The sequence below is a fragment of the Heptranchias perlo genome, chromosome 30 (assembly GCF_035084215.1).
Source record: "Heptranchias perlo isolate sHepPer1 chromosome 30, sHepPer1.hap1, whole genome shotgun sequence".
Classification (NCBI taxonomy): domain Eukaryota; kingdom Metazoa; phylum Chordata; class Chondrichthyes; order Hexanchiformes; family Hexanchidae; genus Heptranchias; species Heptranchias perlo.
The window spans coordinates 16,059,593-16,067,301 of record NC_090354.1 but is presented as its reverse complement, the minus strand read 5'-3'; positions in this window follow the sequence as shown (position 1 = coordinate 16,067,301).

Genomic DNA, 7,709 nt, shown 5'->3' with positions numbered 1-7,709 from the left:
GCTTTGATTAAACAATCTTGGTGCTGTGGGCAAGGTCGAACTCCCGAAAGGATTGAAGGAATTTCAAGAGGGAGTTATGGGAGAACTGGGTGGTATCAACACATTCAAGGACTTTGCAGAGGAGAGGAGGTTAAAGATGGGATGACATTTAATGAGGGCAAAGAAATCAAGGGTATGTTGATGATAGTTTTGAAGGGGAGGGAAATGGAGGGAATAGTAAAGAAGCCAATTATGATGTTGGCAATCAGTGGGTGGGATTATTGTGGGGGCGGGGGGCGGCGCAGGGGGTGTGGAGATTGAGAGAGCAGTAGGTAGATCTCATGGAAGAAATGAGCACGGTGAGGTTCAGGGAGATGGGAAGAAGCTGGAAAGTGATATTGGTTTGGTAGCTGGAGTGGGGAAGAAGTTGGGGAAGCAACAGGGAAAAGGGAGGCAATGGCATCCGAGGCAACCCACATGGACAATCCTAATTATGGAGATGAAGAAATGCATAAGCTCCTGATACTTGGCAGTGCAGGTGAGGATGGAGATTGCAGGGGCAGAGGGATGGCAGAGGAGGTTGGTCATTGTGAAAAAGATTCTTGGACTCTGCTTGCCTTTGAGCATGATCCTAGAATAGTAGGAGGATTTTGCTGTGGAGAGGAAAACATGACGTTGCTTAACATGATCAAGCCAGATCTGGCTACAAAAGTGTTGCATAAATTCTGCGATAAGCTGATTGTAACAAAACAGATACAGGTAACTACAGACCCATTAGTCTTACTTCCATTCCATGTAAAATAATGGAATTGTCAGAAATAAGCTTGAGGATTATCTGTACAACATTAACCTCGTTAATAGCTTTTGAGAAGGTGAAGATCCTGTCTGACCAAGCTCCTCGACTTCTTCGAGGAAGTGACAACACAAGTGGACTGTGGTAAGCTTTATTGCTTGGTGTGTCTAGACTTTCAAAAGGCTTTTAACAAAGTTCCACACAAAAGGCTATTAACTAAATTCAAAGTTCTGGGGATTCAGGCTAAACTCTAGTAAAGGATAAGAAACTGGTTGAAGGGTAGGAAATAATGAGTACTTGTTAAAGAGCTTATGTCAGAGTGAATAGAAGTTCTGAGTGCGGTACCTCAGGGCTTAGTGCTGGGGCCACTAATGTTTTGAACTTATGTAAATTACCTGGATTCAGAAACGCAATGCATAGTGGTCAAATTTGCAGATGATGCCAAACCAAGAGGGGCAATGGAATTGGAAGAGGCAGCTCAGAAATTACTGAATGAGTTGAACAAAATATATACATGTGGACAGAGCAGAACAATAGCAGGTGAAAATTAATGAAGACAAATGTAAAGTGCTACACATAAGAAGTAAAAACAGACAAACCTGATTGAATTTTTTGAAGAGGTGATTAAAGTAGTGGACAGGGGAATGTCTATGGACATTGTTGATATGGACTTCCAGATGGCATTTGATAAAGTCCCTCATAAGAGATTTAGGTAAAGTTGAAGCTCATGGAATTGAGGGCAAATTATTGACCTGGATAGGAAATTGGCTGAGCGGCAGGAGACAGAGATTTGGGATAATGGGCAGGTACTCAAATTGGCAGGATGTGACGAGTGGTGTCCCACAGGGATCTGTGTTGGGACCTCAACTATTCATTGTATTTATTAACGACATAGAGAGCCACATATCCAAGTTTGCCGATGACACAAAGATAGGTAGCATTGTAAACAGTGTAGATGGAAGCATAAAATTACGGAGAGATTAATAGATTAAGTGAATGGGCAAAACTGTGGCAAATAGATTTCACTGTAGGCAAGTGTGAGATCATCCACTTTCGACCTAAAAAAGATAGATCAGAGTACTTTCTAAATGGTGAAAAGCTCGAGACAGTGGAGATCCAAAGAGACTTTGGGGTCCATTTACATAGATCATTAAAATGTCATGGAGAGATTACGAGGAGAGATTACACAAACTAGGGTTGTATTCCCTGGAATTTAGAAGATAAAGGGGTGATTTGATCAAAGTTTTCAAGATATTAAGGGGAACTGACAAGGTAGATAGAAACTATTTCCGCTGGTTGGGGAGTCTACGACGAGGGGACACAGCCTAAAAATTAGAGCCAAGACTTTCAGGAGTGAAGTTAGGAAACACTTCTACATGCAAAGGGTGGTAGAAGTTTGGAACTCTTTTCCGCAAATGGCAGTTAATGCTAGCTCAATTGTTAATTTTAACTGAGATTGATAGATTTTTGTTAACCAAAGGTATTAAGGGATATAGGGCTAAGGCGGGTATATGGAGTTAGTATATGGATCAGCCATGATCTCATTGAATGGCAGAACAGGCTTGAGGGACTAAATAGCCTACTCCTGTTCCTATGTTCCAAGATGACATCCATACTCCATGAATGGTTTGAAATAGCTAAGGATAAAATTGAAAGAGACCTAAGAGTCTTAGACTCGACATTAACCATGTCCAATCAATGCAGAACAGCAATCAACAAAGCTAATAGGATACTGAATTATATAGCCACCACCAACAACAACTTGCGTTTATATAGCACAGTTAACATGGTGAAACGCCCCAAGGCACTTCACAGGAACATTTTCAAACAAAATTTGACACTGAGCCATGTAAGGAGATATTAGGACAGGTGATCAAAAGCTTTATCAAAGCAGTAGGATTTAAGGAGCGTCTGAAAGGAGGAGAGAGAGGCAGAGAGTTAAGGGAGGGAATTCCAGACCTTAGGGCCTAGGCAGCTGAAGGCACGAACGCCAATGGTGCAGCAGTTAAAATCAGAGATATGCAAGGGGCCAGAATTGGAACAGGGCAGAGATCTCAGAGGGTTGTCGGGCTGGAGGAGGTTACAGAATATGGAGGGGTGAGTCCATGGAGGGATTTAAAAACAAGGATGAGAATTTTAAAATCAAGGCATTGCCAGATCGGGAGCCAATGGAGGTCAGCGAGCACACGGGTGATGGGTGAACGGGACTTGGTGCAAGTTAGGATACGGACAGCAGAGTTTTGGATGATCTCAAGTTTACGGAGGGTGCAAGGTGGGAGGCCAGCCAGGAGAACATTGGAATAGCCAAAACAGTAGAATGTGAGTCAGAGGAAGGAATGATCAAAAGTACAGTGCTCTAGTCAGGTGCACCTTGAATACTACATTCCCAGTTCTGATCGCCAAGAAACGAGACATTCAATTGCTGGAAGTAATACAAAGATGTGATCCCCAATGTCAGGGGGCTGAGTTATGAGAAAAGAACAGAGAAACTTGGACTTTTCAGCCTGGGAAGGAGATGGTTGAGAGGTGATCTTATAGATGTACATATGATCATTAAGTGTATAGAAATAAATTAAGCCAGAACATTACTTCCTGCATTTTAATTTGAAGAGAACTGGGGAACACAGGTTTCAACTAGAGAAGTTCTTTAGAATTATGAAATGTTTGGACAAATTGGATCCAAGTAAGCTTTTCTGCAATGTACAGAATTTAAGCACAAGGGATCATATTTACAATTGAAGGACAACAAAAGAAAATAGGAAATGCAGGGACTGGACAGATCCTTGTCAACAAATGAGATTCAGGGTTATCAGAAATAAACCAAGATAATACTGTGGATAGTTGGGTTAATTGGACAGAAGGTATTCTCCTGCATGAAACTGTTACTATGGCAGCATAGACAATGGCACCATTAATAACCAAAAATACATAAGTCACCCATTGGTTACAATGGATTTGCTAGCATCACATTGAATTGGCAAGTGAAATAGACACTGCATTCTGAAGACTTATGAGATGTGGGGGGTGATTTTAACCCCCAAGAACGGGTGGGTTGGGGGCGGGTGGGAGTTGAGAATATTTGTTTTTTTGGGTCGCAACTGCAAAATTTTTGGACTTGGCATTCCCAGTGGGAAGCCTGTACTTTAACGCGCCCAAGTTAAACCCGGAAATAAAGCCGGGTTGCAGTTGCGACCCAAAAAACCAACTATTTTCAACTCCCACCCACCCCCAACCCACCCGTTCTTGGGGTTTAAAATCACCCCCATGATTTATTTCTCAGAAGTTTGCTGACCTGCTTGTGAGTTCTGGTCTGTGCCATGAGTCTTATCCTATGGGACTTCATAATGCATTCTGTTTATACCATCCATTGAACATTATTCAAATAAATTACGTAGAATTAAGAAATAGATTAATGATTCATGATTTGAGTCCATGCTTCTGGATGCAATATGTGGGCTAATTTGGCAACTGTTGTCCAATCTGTGTTTATGTTCTGAATATTTTCTTCAAAAGGGTTTTCAAAGGAAAAAGTTCCACTAATTAGATTGTGATGCAATTCTATGAAATGTGAAACATATTTAATGGAAATACGATGTTTTTGCTTATGTTATAGCACTTTCTCCAATCTGATCTAGTTGTCCTGAAAGAAACATTTAGCATAAGATAAATATTTTGCAGCTAATGAACTCTGAAACAAATCAGTCACTTTTTGGAGTGATTTCTAATGCAGTTTCTGGAGAGTTGAAGGAATAGTGAATACTTGCAACTAATTAACGTAATAGAAAAGTAGATTACAGAAAATGTTGGAAATGAAACGAGGTTAGTTAGTAACTGAAAGAAAAATTGATTTTGAGTATGTATTGTGTATAAATATACAAATAAAATTGTTTTTGTTTGTTAATGTGTGAAGTAAGCATCTCTCCATCTATCTATCTATATTTCTACTTGATATGAGCCTGTGTTTATTTAAGAACAATTAAGGCCTGAAATTCCTGGGGCCAGAAAGAGCATCGAGTGCTCACATCACCTGGAGTCCCCCGTCACAGCAGCTGTGTGCTACCTCCAACTTCCATGGGCAGTTGCCTCCAAAGCGCTCTTACTGGAGCAGGCCACCCACTCTGTCCAATTAAAGGACCCCATTTCCTGGGATTTGGGACAAGCTCTGCATTCTTTTGTGTCGGCTCACAGGAGTCCCAAGCCACTGCAATTCCGTCAGCAGAGATGGGACCTGCAATTTCGGGGCTTTAGATTTTGTGACCTTACATAGAATTACATAGAATTTACAGCACAGAAACAGGCCATTCAGCCCTGTGCTCATGTTTATGCTCCATACGAGCCTCCTCCCACTCTATTTCATCTCACCCGATCAACATATCCTTTTATTTCTTTCTGCCTTAAAGGGACACAGATTCAACTTAGCAAAATAAGACATTTTGCACTAGTATTATTACACTCTTGTACTTACACATGCTAAATTAGATGTTTTGTAATACCAAGAGAGGTCAGCTAGCAATTAAATATTTTAAATGGTACGTCCAGCACATGCCATTGCCACACCTTGTTAGAGAGGCACAACAACCTTAAACAAAAGCAGTGATTTAATGCTGGCTGCTTCTCATCTGCGGTCTGAAACTGACTAGCACTTTCCAATCTGTAAAGTTCCTTGACCAAACAACACTAAACACCGATTGATCCAAGACTGTTCATTCAAAAACACGAGGAATTATTCTGCTTCTGAAGTGTAAAACAATTACACTTTAAAGTGTGTCACTTTAAAGCTATACGATCTTTTGAATGAGATGTTATACTAATACCCCATCTGTCAGTTCAGGTGGCAGTCAAAGATCCCACTGTACTATTCAAAGAACAGCAGTGAGTTCCCCAGGTATCCTGGCCAACATTCCCCCCCCTCAACCAATATCACCAAAACAGGGAAAGAGGGAAAGAAACAATGTCTGACTTGTAACTGACTCAGGCATTGATTTCAACTTTGCAAAGCACTTATAAAGCACTTTTAATACGTGATCAGGATATTCAAAAGTGCTCCTCATGCAATAAATTATTCTGAAAGCATAGTCACTGTTGTTATGTAGGCAAATACTTGAGCTAACTAACATAGCTCAAGAGCATAACTGCTCTTCTTTGAATAGTACAGTGGGATCTTTGACTGCCACCTGAACTGACAGATGGGGTATTAGTATAACATCTCATTCAAAAGATCTTATAGCTTTAAAGTGACACACTTTAAAGTGTAATTGTTTTACACTTTAGAAGCAGAATAATTCCTCGTGTGTTACATAGTGTAATGCTTCTCTCCTTATAAAACAGTCTATCTTCTGACTTACGGTGAGCAGTGCCACGAGATATCCGTTAGTAACATTATAATAACAATAGTATCACAGTGAGCATTTCCTCTCAGTCACATCACACTTCCTGTGCCTCACTTTGGGTGTTACGATTTGGCCTCATACTTTCTAATTGCCTCAAATTTTATATTCATAAATCAGCAACAAAGCAGACCTCAGAAGTTAGGGACCATAAAAATTAAAATCAATCAATCAGGTAGGGGTAACCCCTTAATGCTCAATATCCAAGCTCACAGTTGAAGAATGCCACTTATACTAGGAACTGTAGCTGGTGCCTTGTGTGGGCCTATCCCCCAGCATTAGTGCTTTACTTTGGGGGAAGGTGTATGGGAAGAAAATTAGAGGAGAAAAAAGAAAGACAAATGCTGTAAATCGTTTGTACTGTTTTGATTGTGCCCCAGGCTTATATCCAATTTATAGGTCATTTCTTTGTTTTTATGGTTGACATTTTGGTTTAAAAAAATGAAAGTTGCACAAGCACGTAAGTCAAATCATTGAGGATAAAACCAGGTATGACAGTGTAATTCATACACCAGGATTTACAATGTGCATCTAAAACCTACCCAAACATATCATCATTGACTGTGCATTTCATTAGTCAGTCATTTGCAGTGTCTAAGGATGGCTTCCTAGGAACATTATCATTAGTTGTGGCATGAACTGGCTTTATGGCTTGTGTAGGCTAAATTTGTTTGTTCAATTGTTTTTCTGTCCCAAGGGAGGATGCTGACATTTGAGTCAGTCAGCTTTTGGGAATGTTTGAAAACTGAGTCACCTAATAACCAGGTATGAATCATACATCTCTGAGAAAAAATAATAGCCTCTGGGGTTCAGTGGTCACAATATTGTGGCTGGGAATAATTGCAGAGCCTTGTTCTTGCTGTAAATAATCTCTGAGCCATTAAGTACAATCATCCACTTCAATTTCTGTTGAAAACCTCTATAGTTGACAAAGGCACAATCACTACCAATAACAGCTTTTACTGAATTCCAGAGTAATTGCTTTTGTTGTTGTGTAACAAAGGCACCAAGAAAGCACAAATTGTAGCATGCAGTGATGCAGTGGTCTACCATTTACACTACAATATTTTCCTGCATTCTGGTACTTGTATTTATGCATTTGCTTCCTCTCAAGATACATTATTATATTCATAAAGTTACTGGAATATTTAGCATGCAATATTTATTTTCCATTTCATTAATCTATTGTCTTGTATACCCTGGATGCAAAACAAATACCTCAATTAACCCGTATTTCTTTTCACTGTCAGAATATTACAGCTCAACTTGTGGACGACTCTACAGTTCACCCACTGCACTGAAGGTTGGAATGGGATGAAATGGACAATGTAAGATTTAATCAGCTTGAGTTAAATATTCCACAGTACCAAAGTAGTTCACCAAACAGCCTGACTAGATTGATGAAATTCATCCATGCTTTGAGAGACACATTCAAATGGCAGGCTACCATGAGAACTGAACCCATAACCATCTGGTCTGGAAACCAATGCTATGATTACTGATTATTCAGGAGATTTACATGGTACTGTCAGATATCAATGTGTCTGGCA